At 37.3% G+C, this 19,621-nt stretch overlaps 1 long non-coding RNA gene across 1 annotated transcript; it reads left to right on the forward strand.

Annotated features, from left to right (window-relative positions):
• The first annotated feature begins 393 nt into the window (after positions 1-393).
• Positions 394-17,653, forward strand: LOC119866717. Its single transcript, XR_005369387.1, has 3 exons — positions 394-472; positions 8,674-8,749; positions 17,005-17,653. It is a non-coding gene; the product is annotated as an uncharacterized LOC119866717 (long non-coding RNA).
• The last annotated feature ends 1,968 nt before the right edge of the window (positions 17,654-19,621 follow it).

Raw genomic sequence — 19,621 nt, forward strand, 5'->3', positions numbered from 1 at the left:
CTGTCATATTTTCTTTTATTTCCCTTCTTCCTTTCTGGATTATAAAGAATCTGAAAGGTGGTGTAGAATATTTTCCTTGTTGCCTAACACATAATAGACCCTATATAGATAATTGCTGAATTTGTGAGTAAGTAAATAAATGAAGAAACAACACATCCCTTGACAGGGCAGACAATTAAATTCTGAAATACCTTTTATATACAAAAGATAGAAATTTCCTTTTCCTGAAAACCCTAAATAGCAAGATTGGTGGTTATCTACCTAAGATTAGCTAAGTGTCCTTTCTAGGTCCCTTCTAGTTTCGTAATCCACCTGCCCTCTTTTTTAATAGCAAAACTGCCAACACAATCTTTAGATGAATAACAGCATTGTTGTCATTATTTTACCACCACAGTGGATGAGTGCTTGCAATGGAGGTGAATAGCAGAACTGGCCTTCATCTAATCAAGTACTGAACAGCACTTGCCTCGAGGTATGATGCCACTTTCCAGCAATATTGCCGTTAGACAAAAGAGGCAATAAAGAGATTTTTGTGAAGTATAAGTCTTTAGTCTATATAAGTTCACCCTCACTGCTGATTAAATTAGTAACTTTACCTCCTTTGTTCCAGAGCACACAGATTTAAAAAAAAAAAAAAGTTGAACTCCCATGTTACCTATGTGAATTCTGCACAAATATTTTACTATGTTCATCTGACAAAGATAACTAATTCACAATATGCCCTTTTACCATTACTTCTGTCAATACTATACTATTGACTCATCTGCAAGTTCTTGTAGAGTCAAAATAACTGGACTGAACATTTCAGTGGATACTTTTTAACCCATAGTATTCAACGTACCTTTCTATATTGATTAGGGGCCATTGTGTATGGAAATTTATATTATTATTTTTCCACATGACTCAAATATAGAACTTGACATCTTACTATTGAGTTTGTAAACAGAAATAGTCAACAAAAATGAAAAATGAGGTAGAGAGAGTACCAGGCATTAATATAAAATACTCCTAAATTCTCAGATTCCCTGAACCCATTTAATTTATGTTAAGTGAGAAACTAAGGCACCAAGAAATGAAGGTTACAATATGTTTCAGTAATCAAATATAAATTAGTGGTTATATCCCCATTTTTTTAGATTAATGTTCAAAATCCTTGACAAGGTTTATGAGGTCCGGCACTTACCTCACCAGAGTCATCTCTTAACATCCCTCCCTTGCTGACCACCTGCTAGACAGACAGAACTTCTTACATTTTTTCAAATACATTTTGCATCCTTTTGCCTTGGAAACTTCCAACATGCTGTTTTATCTGCTGCAGCTCTTCCCTCACCTGGAGCTACTTTATTTTTTTTTTAAGATTTTATTTATTTATTCATGAGAGACAGAGAGAGAGAGGCAGAGACACAGGCAGAGGGAGAAGCAGGCTCCATGCAGGAAGCCCAATGTGGGACTCAATCCCGGGACTCCAGGATCACACCCTGAGCTGAAAGCAGATGCTCAACCACTGAGCCACCCAGGCGTCCCCTGGAGCTGCTTTAGTTTCAATTTAAATGACACTTCCTCTGGGCTGTCTTCCCTGAGACAGTTAGCTTCCTTTTCTGTGCATCCTCAGTACCTGCATTTCCCACTGCCAGCACCTCATCATTGCCTACCAAATTCTAAGGTTCCCCCCATTCCCACTGCCCCCATCCTGAGTAGACCCTATGTTCCAGCAGAGGTTGTGTCTGTTTAATATTGGTCAGATATTTTTTTGTTGCAAATGACAAAAGAGCTACTGAAACTCACCTAAACTAAAAAGGACAACAACAAAAAAGATTTGTTAACTATACTATTACCCCTTGAACAACATGAGAGTTAGGAGCACTAACCCCCTGTGCAATAAAAAATCCAAGGACAACCTTTGACTTGCAAAACTTAATAACTAATAGCTTGCTGCTGACCAGAAGCCTTACTGATGACATGAACAATTGATTAGCACACATTATGTATGTTATATGTATTATATACTGTATACTTAAAGTAAAGTAGAAGAAAGAAAACGTTATTGAGAAAATAATATGGAAGAGAAAATGGATTTACAGCACTGTACGATATCTATTGAAAAAATATTTGTGTACAAGTGGACTCATGCACTTCAAACTTGTGTTGTTCAAGGGTCAACGGTACTATCTTTGGTTAAAGATTTGCATAAGCAGTATATATAAGGTCACATCATAAGAATATCCAGTGGAAGGTTAACATATTCTTTTTAAGATTTTTATTTATTTATTCATGAGAGACACAGAGAAAGAGGCAGAGACATAGGCAGAGAAAGAAGCAGGCTCCCTTTGGGGAGCCCAGTGTGGGACTCGATCTCAGGACTCCGAGATTACAAACTGAGCCAAAGGCAGATGCCCAACCACTGAGCCACCTGGTGCTCCAAAAGGTTAACATATTTTGATGCTTACATAATATCCTGTCCATAATGTCCTTTAGGCTTCTAAACCTATTCCTAAACCCAGGGAAACCAAACTAGCAATTGTGCCTACAAAAGTCTCACCCTCAAGCCTGAATCTACATTTACTCAGGCCAACCTATATTCTAAGTAGGGAGGTATACATATGTCTCTGTTTTTATGGTCCTCTATCTTAGAAATGAGTCATTCTTGTGATATTAGTGCCTTGGGACTAGATATCTGGTTTTTTGTCTCATCTGAGGCTCTGTACACTTTAACCTGGTCTTAATCATCCTGCCTTTGTTTTCCTTCATGTTTGGATCTGAGTGGTAACATCCCTCTTGGTTTCCTAAAAATTCCTTTGATTCTCAGACTTTGGATAAATTTATGCTTACTGGACTTTCTTTCATCATCTATACCATTACTGGCTGGGTTAAAATGATAGATCTCAAAATCTGGACCAACTTACATCACTGTACTCAATTTAGTTGGGTCCTTTCCTCTAAAGAGATTTTCTCATCCTGGATCATCTTTATATGCTTACTCACAGATGAATAGCTACTGGACATAGACTTTGTTATGACCCCTAGATTTGCCCGGCCCTTCCCATTATGGTCTATTTTCTAGCTATTCCTTGCAGTTGGGATAAATGATAATTTTCCAGAAAATTCTATCTCATTCTGAGCTTCTAGAATTAGTAAATAAAGATACATTAAATTATGACTTCTATGATATAACCTAGCATTAGAAATTGACTACGCAGAAAGAATAGAATGTTCCCCACCATCATTTTATCATACTTATTTGTTTCCCTAGTAGGATGGCCCATTGTGCCATTTGACTCTGAAATGCCCTCATAAAAAAAATTGTATTCAGGTCAAATACTTCCCTACCCAGCAAAGAAAAACCTCAATGATTTACCACACAGTGTTTTATTAAACACTAATTTCTTTAGTCTCATACAAACATAGGATTAGCTTTCAACTATATCCTTAATATAATCCCCATAGTGTGCTCATTTCAACATATATTTAGATATTTGTCTGGCCATTTGTGCTATACCATTAAACATACCATCCCAAGGTATATCTTTCTACAAGTCATAAAACTAAATAGTTCCAAAGCCTGAATGTTGATCTAGTTCCATATTTTTGTAGTCTACACATAAGTGACAGGAAAACCAAAAAGTAGCCACCAACTTAAATATCTGGGGTGGGGGACTGTTTATCCATTATGTGTCAAAATAATAATTTCAGTCACCTATCAATTTGAATTTCCAAGAAAAAGAATAAGCCACCTTGTTTTTCATACTGTTTTCAGCATGGGCATCTAGCAGGCAAACTATGCTCATGCATTCATTTGATTGCATATTTGCTATCATGCCTATTGGCACTCATCCATTAAACAAACAATGGATACCTAATATATCAGGACAATGCTAAATAAACACTGACTATAATATTCAAACAATAAATCTTGAACTTTAAAAGTCAATACTCCACTTGACCACTAAAAAAAAAAAAAAATGCCAAGAGAAATTTTCTTATCCCATTCCTTAGTGATAGAATTGCAATCACTTACCTTTAATATGGCTGATATAAAGAAATCAATACATGTCACCATTGTCATGACTCAGATTCACACCATAAGTCTCATACATGAAAAATCTGATGCATAGAGATTTCAAAACTAATCCATCAAAGAATTAGGCATGAGAGAACCCAAATAAAAGTTCAGATCAATTTGTCAGTTTTCTCGACATTTACTATTCCTAACTCCTTAACAAGGTATTTTGAATTTGATTGAAGAACCCACAATTAATTTTATTAAAAGATGCTCACAGTTGACTCAGGAATATAATAAAGGAATAAACCTTATTTTGCCTCCTTGGGACAAATGAAATGAGACGCAGTAATTTAGCACATTATCTTCCTCATATAGAGTCAATAAGAGATGCCCCAGATGTAGGTACCAGAAAGTCCTAGGGATTTCTCTCTGGATTCATCAAGGGTAGATATCACACAGGACCTGACTTTTTTGCTTTCTCTCTCTTTGGTCCAACTGCAACACATCTGTTAAATTTTAGGTTTGGTTCAGGTAAAACGCTTAGTAGGGAGAGGCTGAAAATAAGGACTAAAATAAGGATTGAGATTATCTATGAACATAAGTTTTTGCTTTTTTCCATGACCACAAATAATAAAGAGGATATTTTAAAGGTTAATAATTAAAGGCAACTCCACCCCCTTTCTCTTTGGTAAACAGGGAAAACAGGCAGTGAGACAGTACAGTCTGCAATACTGTGGTTCTGAAGGAATGAGTGTGCTAACGTGGCCTCCTCCCTCTTGGAACCAAAACTATATCATTTGGAAAACCTTTATTCATTATGCAGAAGCTAAGAGATGCACAATATTCCAGCTGCTTTCTGAGACTAATGTTACTAACAGCCACGTCACCTTCTCGCCCTTTCTCTTTCTTTCATTCCTCTTTCTATTTTTCTCTCTCTTCCCTCACTTATTTCCTTCCTCCTTGCATCCATACTTCTTCTTTCCATCCTTCCTTCTTTCATTTCTTCATTCCTTTATTTCCTTCCAAAGGAGTGAGTTTCCCATTTCCCATTGTTCTTCATTTCCATAGCTTGTGCTTGAAAAACTTTTTTTTTTTTTTTTTTTTTTTTTAATGATGGCAGCCAAACCTTGTTGGAGTTGTTCAAGGACTGGGCTTTTTTTTTTTTTCTTCCCCATCAACTTGGCTTGGTGCAGTTAAAATAAAAGCTACTCAATCCCTTTAAAAGGGCTTTTGCCACTTTTCTAGAAAGTTTGCCTCTTTGCACCAAGAATCAGGAGATATGCCCCGGAGAAGCAGCATGCTGTCCCTGAGGAAAGGGGACCACCAAGAACAAGGCAGCTAGCTTTGGCCAACCAAGGTGAAATACCTCCAGTTTCTGGGTGGGACTCCATCCTCAATGGGAGGAGGGAAATGAAAAGATGACATAGAATGATTGGTCAGAAATGAGGAAAAAAACTCCCCATAATTTCAAGATTATGTATTCCTGTTTATTGAGAAGTAATTTTTATAAGGAGAAAGAACTTTTAAAAGAAATAAAATTAAATTCTGGCTACACAAGAATACAAAAATCCCAGAAATTTATAACTGAAAGTATTTTGCAGACTGTACAACTACATATGAGTTTTTAGTCTTCTTAAAAACCTCCATAGTTATAAAGAGAAAAACATCATGAGTGTCGAATTTCTGTTCTGCAGCTGATGCTAGTCTGCCTGCCTGGAAACACGAAGAGAAGTGACATATGATTTCAATTAAGTTCACAGTTCCACAAAATACCCTTCCTACAAAATGGAAAAAGAGCTAGAATAAGTACCAATGTTGCTGAAGACCCTTTGGTTTATCCTTGGGCATGTTTGTGCATTGTTCCTGATAGATTTCCAGTACAAGACAATCACATTCCCAAATCCTTAACAAAGCCTAACTTGGGACAATATATAGCTAATAAATGATGAAAGGAAGGAAGGAGTGGCATTAGTCACATGACTCAAGAAATCAAATGTTGCATGATTGAGTCTAGAGAATTCTTCTTCCATTTTCTAGGCTCTGCCCTGTGGACAGTGGTTGTCTCGATATTATTTGTTTTTTATTCTCAAAGGAACTTCGTGAGAATTTGTTGGCTAGCACCTCAAAAACATTTTGAAAACCACACAAAAGTATATGTCCAAACACTGTGCTCCCACATATCAAAATTACCTCGGCTCTTGATTTTTTTTTTTTTTGTACCTCTCAACTACCATTCTCCTCTTTGTCCCTAGGTTCATGGATAAGGAATAAAAACAGAAAATATCCCTTTCATACAATCCTTCTGGTTAGTCACATAATTACACCTTAGAAGCTGTAAGTGGCCACACATCTAGAAAATGATTACAAAAATCATTTGCCTCAATTCCATGTGGAAATAGTCTTTACTGATTATAGTTCAATGATTATGTTTAAATAGTTCACAGAGAGAAAAATGATTTACTAACTTGATCATTTAAGTTAGTTATTATTCACAAGTATCCCTTATGAAGGAAAATATAAAACTGATCTTTCTCAGAGTTGAAAGTATTAAGCACATGGACTAAAACAGAACATTTCTTCCCAAAACCTTTTGAGTATTTGCATTAAAATGTTCAGATAGCTGTGATCTTCTGACCGTTTTGGTCAAGCATAACGAAACTCTCAATTCTAACAAGAAGTTTTCCAATACTTGGGGATGAAACAGCTGCTGTGTTTATGCATCCTACTTTGTCTTTCTGCATAATTATCTAACACTGAAAATAAATGTAAAGGATGTGTCCTGGAGTCACACTCACTCTAATCTAAACACCAAGGCCTCTGTAGGATGGCTAGGCATATGAACAGAACTATAATAAGAAATGCCTACAATTATACTCAATGGGAATGGTGCCATGCTACACAAAGCCAAGGAAGTTATGTCTCTAGTCACTAACTTGCATATGAATATTTTATACAACTAGATGAAGAGTTGTGACAACGAGGGAAAGTGTGTGATTTCCTTCTGTAAAAAGAGAGTTCTAAATCTAGAAGAGAAGTTGGAGATCATCTGGCACAATATCCTCATTTCACGGATGAGGAAACCAAAGTCCAGAGAATTCAGTCTTCTTTTCTAAGACCTGTCAACTACTTAGGGAGCCAAAGCAAATGGGGACCAGCAAAAACAAACAGGCTTTTAAATAAGACTTATTTCCAAAGTGTGACCGTAGTCTTAGCAAGCAACAAGGGTTATGTTTTAATTTTTCCCACAAGAGTTGAGCATCTAGGAAAAGGGGTATGTCTCCTTCACTGTTAATAGACTTTCAAACCCGAGTCTAACTAGCTTATCAGGGCCAAATCGGTCTCATAGAATTTTTTAAATTTTAGACCCAAAGAGCTTTATGGAACATTTTGCCAAAACCCTTAATTTATAGTTGGAAAAATGAGACCCATGGAGAATAAACACTTTGTCCAGAACACAAATAGAACCTATGGCTACAGATGCAAGATATGTCCTTTCCACTGTTGAGGTAGAGACGGTGATATTCAAGGGCATCAGGGAAGGCCACGTTAAGAAATTGCCACTTGAGAAATGACTTGAAGGAGAGGGAATGAGCTATGTGGGTATCAAAGAAAGACTTTTCCAGGTGAAGACATTTTCCAGGAACAGGACATAAACCAGTATGGCTGAGGCTGTGTGGACCTAGTAGAGAGTAGTTGGAGTTAAGGTTGGGGAAGTATTAAAAGCATTTACCCTGACTAAAATGAAGAGCTACTTGAGGTTTCTGAGCAGAGGGGTGGTATGGGATACCTCTATTTTTAAAGGATCAGCCTGGCAGCTTTCTTCAGAATAAATTGCAGAGGCACAAAGATGGCAGCAGAGAGAGACCTCTCAGAAGTTCTTCCAGTAAATCCAGGCAAGAAATGGCAGAGGTTCAGATCGGACTGGTAGAATGAGGTGGTAAGAAATGATCAGATTCTGTGTGCGTTCTGAAGCCTGGCAGACTGAGAATGAGGGGAAGGGCAAGGTTACGTGTAATTCCCAAGTTTCTGGCCTCAGCAACTGGGACAGATGAAGTTGTCATTAATTGAGGTGAGAAAGGCTATGAGGGGCCCAGAGGGTAGGGGTGGGAAAGAGCACGGGGTCTCCTTTGGGACAGGTGGAGTTGGCGTATCTGTTACACATCAAGTGAATGTGCTAAGTGTTCTGGTGGACATACAAGTCTGGGGTACAAGAGAAAGCCCAGGCCAGACATGAAAATTTCGGAACTGTCAGTATACACTTGGCACAGGTGGTATTTAAAACACTTTTTCTTAAACTCAACAAATATAAAAACAGTATGTCATAACATGAATTGCATTTAACTGCACTTCAATGTCTGCTTGAACAAAAACTAACAAAAATATAATGAAAGAATGAATCAAACCTTAGTGAATTTTAGGCTCACTTTATTTTTTTGTAGTGTTTCTTTGTGGTTCTCAATATTAGGAAAACTTGATTTTTCTGGATAAAAATAGCACCAGTCTGCAAGATACCATAGGTTTGCCTTCTTACGATTTAATTCATTTCCTTGTGCATATACATTGGCTTGGCTTGTAGTATTATAGTTATTGTAACAAAGCTGAACTCATTCTGAGTACCTCCACAAAATAATGTTTTAGTTTGACATCTAATGATGGTTTTCTTCACTTTTCAGGATCTGAGAAAATGAAGAGACCTAGTCTGGTATATTCAGGGATGGGATCCTGGCTGCCTTACCCATCACTGACAAGGTTTGATTTGCTCTAAGTAACATCTTGCCTTTTCCCTAGGAGAGCACTTCAGAAAATACACAAAAGATGTGTTTCATGAGTATGTAATACCCATTAGCAAACAATTTAAGGATCAATTAATTAGTCATTAAACTTTCCCTATTAAGTGCTTTGGCTTATATCTCTATGGTAAAGCCACTAATGAAAGTCACATATGCTGAGGTTTCATTTCCCTTGAGAGCGTACATATCAAAATGTTTAAATTAGCCTTCTTTAAATATATTTAAATCCCTCACATCTAGAATATTTTAAATAAAACTTCCAACCTAGGTTTAGGAATCTCTTCTTTTTTTAAAAAATGAGATGAATCTTATTAATAGCTATTCCTGGAAGGAAAATCTCCCTACTGATCTTATTTTAAACTGAGAAAATAATGAATAATTAGAATGCTGTTGAAGAAGATACTTAACATGCAAAGAATCTTTGGGGGGGAGAAAAACAGAGGTAAGTTAGTTCCACCAACTAGACTCTGAGGAGTAAATTTTTGTGCTAAGACAAGATTGACTGACTTGTCTGCTTTCTCTGCAAATTCCTGTCTCCCCCACAAAAAACGTACTTGGGATATATTTAAAGGAGATGGGAAACTGTAAAACAATACTACAGGAAATTCAAGTGGAGGCAGCTGTTGGATTTATTTTGTTTTGGCAATGTATAAAGGTAACTAAAAACAGAGAGGCATATGGATGGGGGAGAAAAACGCAAAATTTACAAAAGGCATAAGCCATCTAAATATCCAAAATACACACTAAGAAATCAAAACACTTTATGCACAGACCATCATCAGTGAATAAACAATCTGTACATGACATGTGTTCCCCTTTTCTACTCTTATTGTGAGAGTCTCAACTGTCATGCATTAATCATTGAGTCAACAAATGTGTATAAGCACCTCCTCTATCCCTGCCCTATGCTGTGCACTGAGGATATAGCAGGGAATAATCTTGTTGAGTTTTCATTCTAGCAGGAAAGATAAAGTCTAGAGCAGACACCTGAAGTAGGATGAGCACTTTTAAAGGGGAACCTTGGTCTCCCCTTCTCCTTACCACTCTCTTACTACTATTGCTTTCATAAGGGGCTCTCCCTTGAGTGTCCACCATTTCCCCCTCTGCCCAGTAATTACCATCTGATCATCTAAGGGAGTTTACAACCCAACTGCTCAGGCCCACGAAGGTTAGCTCTTCATCTGCTGCATAGGGATTGGCATAAAGTGCTCACACAGATATTTCAATTCATCTCATACATACCTATCCACTTCCATCTATAAGCCACTAGAGGCCCCAGAAAAAATAATCCATGTTCTCTGCTTTTATGAAGCTGACCCTACTGAGCAGGGACAAGTATGAACATGAATAACTCTAACACAAGGCACCATAAGATAAAGCGTCCAAAGTCATGCATAAGTGACATTTGGAGGGGCCAAGGCAATGATGAAAGGAAACATTCCATTCAAATCAAGAAAGACTACCCAGCTAAAGTATGATATCTGAGATGCACCATAAACAATACTTATAATTTCAATAAACAGAGAAAAAAAAGAACAGTACAATCTAAAAACAAAAGATAGCAAAATCACAGAAAGGGAAAATAGCATGAGAGGAAGGGATGGCAAGTGGTCTGAAAGAGCTAGGGCACGGAAAAAGCACATCACTTAGTCCATGTTTATGTTTGTTCATTTGCATGTTTTTGAAGGAGTGTTTGTTGTGTATCTCTTGCATATTGATAACTCCATCACAAATTCTCAGGAGTATTTAAGTATCTAAGTAGCGGCCCTGGAATGAGGAAATCTAGGATCCAACCCTAGTGACTGTATGGCTGTGGATAAGTCATGTCTACTTAATATGAGGTTTTTCTTTTTTGCGAAATGGAGAAGATAGTGATATCTTCAAAAAAAGTCTTGGGGTGCAATAAGACAATACCTTTGAAAGCATCCCACATCGTAAAGGTTGTGAAAATGCTTCAGGTCTTTCCTGATACTTAACAGGTCCTCATAAAGGGTTTTGCTGTTTCATAAGTCAGTACAACTACAGCCAGAGTCTTTATTTAATTTCAAGTTATCAGTTTTGCTTGACAGTTTCACCAGAGATCACTCTGTCACAGCAAATTGAACCCACCATTATTCTTCCAAAAATATTTAGTCTTCACAAAATAATGACACTGATATCAACATCATCTGTAATACTTAACTGTATTTTAATTTTGGGTTTGGGATTTCTGTTAGGAAGAGATGGTATATCACTTTTATTAAAAAAAAATCACAGCATCTAACATGGCTGTTATCACTTTCTGCAGGAATATTACAGTTTATGAAAGTTCAGGATAGCGCTATAAATTCTTAAAATTAAGGAGGAGAAAAAGAAAGTGCAGAAGAGATAAAGGAATAGTTAAGAGGTGATGCTGTTTCATTTCCTCTCCATGTCTGGGAGACATCTCCTGGAAAATATAAGTGAAGTTCAAAAGCTGAGACTAGAAACTTATTGTTTTAAACCTACATGTAAATGAAAACTTAAAATCTAGAATTATCAAAGACTCTATTTCTGAAATCTCCAATTAAAAAGTTTGGGGTTTCTCCCCTCGAGTGGCATTTTAGTGTACAAAACTTATGAGAAACTCACAACCACTTAAGAAAGTAGTACATATTAAATTAGATTGTCTCTGTGAACTTGTTATTAAATGCAAACTAGTTTTCTTTTGAATCTCATATTCAATCAAATATCACTTAAATTTTATATAATTCTAATGCTCCCTTGTGTCTGGCAAGCAGATATTACTAAAATGTATTCAATTTTCTTTTTTGAATATTCTATTGAAATGGAGGGCCTACATCTCAATGAAATAAATGGTTTTTAGAATGTACCATGCTTTCAAAGAACTGTACGAGTATTATTTGGTATGAGCAAATAAGTGTCACCTCCAAAACTGACTCAGCAACTCACAAAGGAGTTAAAGGCCACCTTGTCACTGGACTTGTAATGACATCTAATGTGATGGATAAAAAATCCACATTAGATAGGAGACTGTGGGATGTCATGAAAAGAGCAGTGGTTTGGAAGCTAGAGAGCATGAGCAAGTCATTGAACTTCTCTGGATTTTGTTCTCCTCATTGACAAAATGAGAGGTTAGCCCTGGACACGTTTTTTAAAACCAAAAGGAACAAAACCAAAAAATATAATTCTAATCATCATTTACTTGGCAGTTAAAAACAGTAAAGATGCACAGGAGCTCCACAGTAAATCATCTCGGAAAATTAGCAGAAACAATTTTTTTTTTAAGTCACACTGTAAAGAACTACAAGTCCTGCTTTCCTCATCTTTTCTCTTCTTGTTCCCAACCATGGGGGGTGGGGGTGGGGATGGAATGGAAGAGAATTATTGGAGCAGGACTGGGAGAGAGTCCTGAAATATCTTAGAAAAGGGTAAAGCTGTTAATTTGGTTTGTGTTTGGTTCCAAATGGACATCCGGTAGTGCCACACTCAGCTGTCCGATGGGGACACATCTCTCTCTTAAGTCAGTCACAACCCTAAATTGTCTCCACAGTGAGCTCTCCCACCTCTGTTACTCCCTGAGCACTTGTGTATACTGACATATTATTGCAGGATATTTTTAAAGTATAAACATTTTTTTTTTCTCAGCTAGATTACAAGTCCTGTTTTGAGGAACAAAGCACATTGCATCCTTCTCTACCTTTGGGGCCTTTCTGAAACTACAGTCCAAAGAGCAGAGTTTTTTATATAGTGACCTTTAATAAATATTTGCTTATTAATTAATAAATTAGGTAGGGAGAGTCTATAATAGCTTCCAGTGATCCCTATCTTCTAATATCCATGTCCTTATAGTATCCTCTCCTCTTAGATTGTGGGCCAGACTTTGTGGTTCAATTCTAATGAATAAATTACAGGAAAAGTAATAGGATAGCACTCCCAAGATTAGGTTACTTCCCTTGCAAGGAGTGTGACTTATCTTTTTTGCCATCTCTCACTCTTTCTCAGACTCCTTGATCTAAAGGAAGTAAGTGGCCATGTTGTGAATAGCCCTGTGGAGAAGCCCACATAGCAGGGGACTCGTGTCTCCAGACAGAAGTATAATGACCATACCAACAATCATGTGAGTGAGCTTGGAAGTGGATTCTCCCTAAGCAAGACTTGAGATGTCTAGAGCTCTAGCCAGCACCACAATACATCCAGATCTGTGATTCACAGAAACAATGAGATTACAAATTTGTGTTGTTTTAAGCCTCTAAATTTTGGGGCAAGTTATTATACAGCAATAGATAGCTGATACAAGTAGCAAAGCAGTGAGAATGAAGAGAGCATTTAGGAATATAACATTTAGTGATGTGCAAGCTTCTTGTATTGATTTGCTTTGAAGCCATGTTGAAGGGGGTATAGAAATCCCATCCCCACGATTCTTTACCATTGCCCCATGAACCACAGTGCCATTTCTCCACTTGTCATAACTTTTTTGTTGGTTTATAACCATTTACATGCCATTAGAAAGATCACTCTTAAAAGAATTAAATACAGAATGGAGAGGTTCGTGTATAATCTTGACTATTGAAATAATTAAGGCTATGATTCACCCACAAGCACAGTTAATTGTAACCCCAAAGAAGAAGCTAAATGGCTGCTGCTTCCCTTGTCCTCACAACCAATCAACGACTGAGTGCTTCTGTCTGGAACTCTCTGCTCAGGATTGGGTAGAGGAAGCAGATGGGGACAAAGTATCTCACTACAATTCAACAGTTCAGCCTCAACATGTAGAAATATGAAGCTTTACACTAATTCCTCTCCTTTGAGTCAGCCTGTATATCCAGAGGGAGGAAAATATTAGAGTTGGTAGCAGTGAGCCTATGGAAAAAGAAGAGCATATTTGGAAGACACCATGAAGATTCAAAACCTTTAAATACACTCTGGGAAAAGGAATAAAGAAAAGAGCATCTGGGTTTCTCATTAAGTCCAACATACTCAGAAGACTGGCCATTTTCTGCCGAGTTCTGCTGCCATATGCCAAAGGGTTTTGTTTTATTTTATTTAGTTTTTAAAGCTTTCTCAGCTCGCTGCCGTATACCTCACCCATCTGGGGCACTATCTGGTGCATATGTGCAATACTGTAGAACCTAAGTCCAGGTTTTGCCACCTTAAGAAACAAATAGCAGTACCCTCAAGCACAACAACTATGGCTTCTTGCTTTCTTAAATGAACAGGAAGTTTCTCATTCTCCAAGTTTCCACTAATATTGCTACATGCAAAAATCCTAGAAGTGAAAGTCGATTACCCTTGGTGCTGACTCCTGGAAATCCACCCTAGAAGCTGTAAGTGCTAGAAGATAGTAAAACTGAAGATTAGCACATTAGGTCTGGGGCCTTCTGCAGAGATCTATAGGTCATGGCCCAAAGGACAGAGGAGACATTCTTTCTTAGATAGTCAGTTAAAAAATGAGTAGTCAGTTTATTCAGGAAGCACTTCCCAAAGGTCCCAGGCCTACAGAGATACCACCACCACATCTTGATTCTTTTTTCCTCACACACCTTATTAATCCAATCCTGTTGGCCTACCAGGAGTGAGGCCAAGATGGATCCGGTATCAGATATCAGGAGAGACCAGAAGCAGAGCCTCAGCCTTTAATCTTCAATATAGAAGACATTTAACACAAACCTTCTCCCCCAAACTTTGTTCACTCAAGCCCCATAAAAAAATCAATATGCAAAGCAAAAAAATTGGAGTCCAGATCACACTCCTGTCTTGCCTGATTTCTGCATCAGTCTATAGAATCAAATAAGCATAACTGTGCCGTGAGATCTCCTAACTCCATGTGTCAATGGACATGTTAAAAGTAAGGCAGTATACACCTACACAACTTTAAGCCTTTTAATGAAATAAAATGTTCTATCACCCACAGCAAAAATAGGATCTTTTCCAAAATGCAACATTAGCAGATGTTCCTGATTGGGCATCCACTTTATAATAGGTCCTATGCTAAACACACAGGGCTGTGAGGATAAATAAATGTTCATCTCTGCCTCCCTGGAGTTGACCTTCTAGTAGGAGAGACAGATTAGTGATAGGAGTGATAAGCCTAGGTATGTGCTAGGTAAAAATTGTATCACTGAGTAAGATAAGGAAACACTTTGTAGAGGAGAAGATGGTTAAGCTGAGTAGGAGGCTGCCAGGTCATTTCACGCAAAAGGAACAGCATGAGCAACCTAAAAGAGCCTGATTGTCAGAGATATTTATCTCTCCAGCCTCATTTTCCAACACAGCTCCCTTAGCCACTTCTGTAATCACCACAATAAAATACTTTCTGTTCTTTGAATATGAATAACATGTACTTTCTCACCCTTTGCAAGTGATGCTCTCTCTGAAGCAGTTACTCTTTGACCTCATCTCTTAAGCCTTGGATCTGAATACCACCTTCTCAGCCTTCTGGCCTTGACTTGGATATAAGGACTTCTCTGATAACCCCAAGTCTGAGTTTGATGTCACTTTCATGTTCCCTAACTGTATGCCATTACCTCCCTACCATAGAGCTTAACGTACGCTAGCATAACCCCTGCAGACTTACCTATATTCCCTGTAGATTGCACATTCCAGGAAGACATATCAAGATTATTTCTATCTTGATTGCCATTGTGTCCCCAGCATCCAGCAGAGTGTCTGCCATATAACTGGCAGTGCATGCAGGATGAAACTGTTGTTCAAAATTTCCAGGCAAAGCACAGGGCTGGATAAAGGGTAGGTGATAAGATTGAATTTATAGATAAAATTAAAGCCCAGAAGACCGCATTTGCCCTGCTGTGTATATATGTTATCCTCTATTCAAGAAGTCAGGAAGGGTTATAAGCAAGAGGACAGTGTGACAAGGCAGCAATAAGAGGGCCTGAAATAATGGCAGGGGCCTGGAGACAAGAAGACCGATTGCAAGAGATACCGTACTTAAGAAGTTATATCTCCAGGACCTGATGATTTATTACAAGTTCAGGTAAGGGAGTAGGAGAATAAGGATGACTCACAAAATTGGTAAAATGAAAGATCTATGGGGAATATCTTTATTTTTCTCCTACATGAGAGAGATGAGTAATGTAAACAATAAGATGGCCCTGAGTATTCAAGACTAAAAACATGTCTACAGTTCATTACTGCGTGTCTTGATATTGTCAGCTCAATAAGCTACAGAGAATTTGTACCCCCCACGGGTGGCAAATTCAAAATTTCAAAAGACTACTTCATAATTAAAATAGGAGAGGAATAGGTAGTATGCCTTTTTACAATAACACAAAATAAATCATCTTTTAATTCTTTAAGAAATGGATAGTTAAGTGGAGGTTGAATGGCTGAATCTTGACTTAAAAAACAACACATTATCTGCCTATTATTACTTTTTGCCTTCAGATTACCAAAAATTTACCAAAGATGAAAACTCAAGCACACGATATCTTCCAGGAGATATTTATCCAAGTGGAAACACTGAGGAAACAACATTATAATAGAGTGAGGGGAAGGATACATTTGATAAGTCAGAGGAAACCCTCAACATCAAGGGAAGAAATGGTTCTCAGAAAACATTTTGAAAAGATGAGGGAGGACACCAGGCAACAAGAAAATGTCTTCATGTGGCTTGGGGATAGGGTTTGGGAAGAAATCAGAAAATCAAGAGTGCTGAGCACAGAGAGAATAATATTTTAAATAATATTTTAAAGAGAAAAATCAGAGGGAGAAATGAAAACAAATGTGTGATTAGAGAAAACAATTACAAAGCAGCCCCCCCCCCCCCAAATTTCACCCTCAGCTACAAAGGACAGAAAAATTATGAACAGGATTAGAATTTGGTCAGAATTCCTCACCTTGGTCATCTGAGCCTCAATTTCCTCATCTATAAAAAGGGGTTACAGTTATGTCTCTCTGTTATCTCTTATAGAGGCGCTAATCCTATCAGATCAGGGGACTACCCTGAAAACATCTTTTAAACTTAATTATTTCTATAAAGGCCCCATCTCCAAATACAGTCATGTTGGGGGTTAGCACTTCAACATATGAACTTTAGGGGGACAAAATTTGGTCCATAGTAAGATTGTCATAAGAAATGTGTGAAATTATGCAAAGAACATTGTGCCTGGTACATAAGTGCTAAATAGATGTTAGCCAATGTTAAGCTATGAAATCATCATCACTACAGGCATCATCTCCAAAGTTACTTATACTTTTTCTTTTATATTTTTAAAGGAGTGCTACATATGGGAAAGGCACCTATTTCCTACTGCCCTGAAAACTGCCCAGCAACCTGGCACACTAAGATGTCCTCAGGCCTGATTTATAAATATCCTCCAATGTAGAAGTAGCTATAAAAGGAGTAGAGAGATGGTGAGACAGTGGAGGCGGAGGACTAGCAGAAGAAGGTGGGAAAGGAGAAGACCCACAAGGACACAGGATGAGGATGGACTGAGATCTTGCAGCCTGTCTTCTTCCCACACACTCACAAGTGTGTATCTAAGCTACCTGATGAAAGAAGGAACATTAGAAGTACCCCCTCCAACGATGTTCTACTTCTACTGAGAAGGAGACAAAAACCTCATTATTTAAGGCACTCCAGGGCTAATGTCAAGCTATTCCATTCAGAAAGACCATGGTAAGCAAGTAAAACTAATCTCTCAGGTGGTCACAAACTTAATAGGAAGACCGTTTTGACCTAAAACATCTTTGAGTTTGCGAAACATGCTTCAACTTCTACTCAAAGGGAAGTGTATATATTAGGATAAAAGAATAAGACCAATTATGGACTTAAAGTGTCCATGGAAGCAAAAGAAACACTGTAAAAAGGGCTATGAATTTCCCATCCTATATCCTAGATTTTTAAATAAAAATAGAGACAGAAAACCACTGCATTGAAAATCCAGGAAAGTATAGCCTATGTGAGTCACTTAAGTGATCACAAATCTCCCATGATGTGTTTTAAAACTACCTACCTTCTATAAGGAGTGAGATGTTCTTAGTTGAAATAATGTCCCACTTGGCACTACTATAAATAGAATAGCCATCATTTGATTAGTACCTAGAATGGCAGGCATTTTACAAACACTGTCTCATTCATGTATTCCTAAAAATCCCTGTTGGGGTTGCTATTATTTTTGCCATTTTACAAATAAGTAAACCAAAGAGGTTGCCCAAGGTCATACAACAAATAAATGAATGTTAGAATTCAAACCACTTCTGACTGCAAATACATCTTATCCCCTTTATGCCAGACTTATCATCATCCTTGGGGTGTTGGGACATGTGAGCATGACTAGGAAAAATGGGCTGAATAGGTAAAAAAAAAAAAAAATGTTAGCATTGATTCTTAAATCAATGTATTTTTCGGTGTCATTCTTATGAGTATTTACTTACTCAAATTTTTAAAATCACCTGCAAATGCCTCAATACTGGAAAACTGCTCTACCATTCTAGTCACTTGATCATATAATGGGCTTTTTAGTTTAGATTCTAGAGCAGAAGATATGAGTTGCAATTCAGTGTTCCTACTTCTAAAGTATGTTATTTCTAGCAATTGCTTATCTCTTCTTAGTATCCATTCTCAAGGGAGCATTATCACCTATGTCACAAGGAAATTTTAAGAATTACATAAAGTCTGCAAAGCATACTCAACTGTCACATTAGCACTCAGTGTTTATATTTTAAAAGTTAATGAAAACATTGCCAACATCTCTATTTCTGAATGAGGGTAAACAAGAGAGACTGTAAGGATTTTTACAAAGAAGCCTAATGCCTGAGAATTAGGACTCATTACCATGTAAACTCCAGACATAATCAAAGTTGTTTTCAAGCTTCATTGTTCCAATCTAGTTTATCTCTTTTCTCCCCCAGTTATTTTGATGGGTTTTCACCAACTATGCAGACTTCAATAACTCACTCTCTAATAATATACTCTGGATAATTGTTAGCTTCATGAAATACAATTGCCTGTACTTTAAGTTATAATTAAAGGCATTACTTAAACCCTCAAGTGGCCTTTGGAAATCTGAAAATGCAAGTTGAATTCATAAATGCTAGGGAAGAATAGGAAATCCCAGAACCCTAAATCAGCAGACTCAAATTCATGTGAACCTAACTGAAAGAGAAGCCGCCTAATGCTCTGGTTCTAACCACCAGACTTAGATGGACATTAACACCAGTACTAAATGAGAAAATTGGGCTCACTAAGATTGGATCTTTAAAGTTCAGTATATTCACTGATGGAAAAACGTTTATGATTCAGCTGAACAAAGGAAATACAGTTTTAAAAGCAGTCCTGTAGAGTAAGGGGGAATTCTAATTGTGAAGAAAGTCCAAATGTGCTTCTGTGGCATCTGACTGAATGGGAATGGTGAGTTTTGCAAATTGGATATCTATAATTGGATTTGGTCAATCTGGGACCATTTGCCCCTTTTTTCATATTATTGGCTGCTCAAAGAATGACATGATGAGTCATATAGAAGGACCTAAGTTATTACCATTACTGACAGCTTGAGCATTCTATTATTTTTTAAGAAAGTAATAATTTGTCCATATTTTAATAACCTTGTCAAAAGAATTCTGTTGTATTCAATATTCCAAAATGAAGCTAAGATCATCTCAGCCCAAATTCCTGGTCCTTTTTTCCATCACTGCTTAAGCTTTAATTCTCTAATATATATGCATATATATATTTATATGTATGTACCACATATAACCTAAACTCTATTCTTCCCACTTACCTATACAGATCATAAAAACATAAAATGTAAGTCTCTAAGTACAAGACTAAACTTACCCTCTCAATAATGAACAATAGTGTTCATTCTTCTATGAAGTTCTACCTAATACA

Source organism: Canis lupus, chromosome 14, assembly GCF_011100685.1.
Source record: "Canis lupus familiaris isolate Mischka breed German Shepherd chromosome 14, alternate assembly UU_Cfam_GSD_1.0, whole genome shotgun sequence".
NCBI lineage: Eukaryota > Metazoa > Chordata > Mammalia > Carnivora > Canidae > Canis > Canis lupus.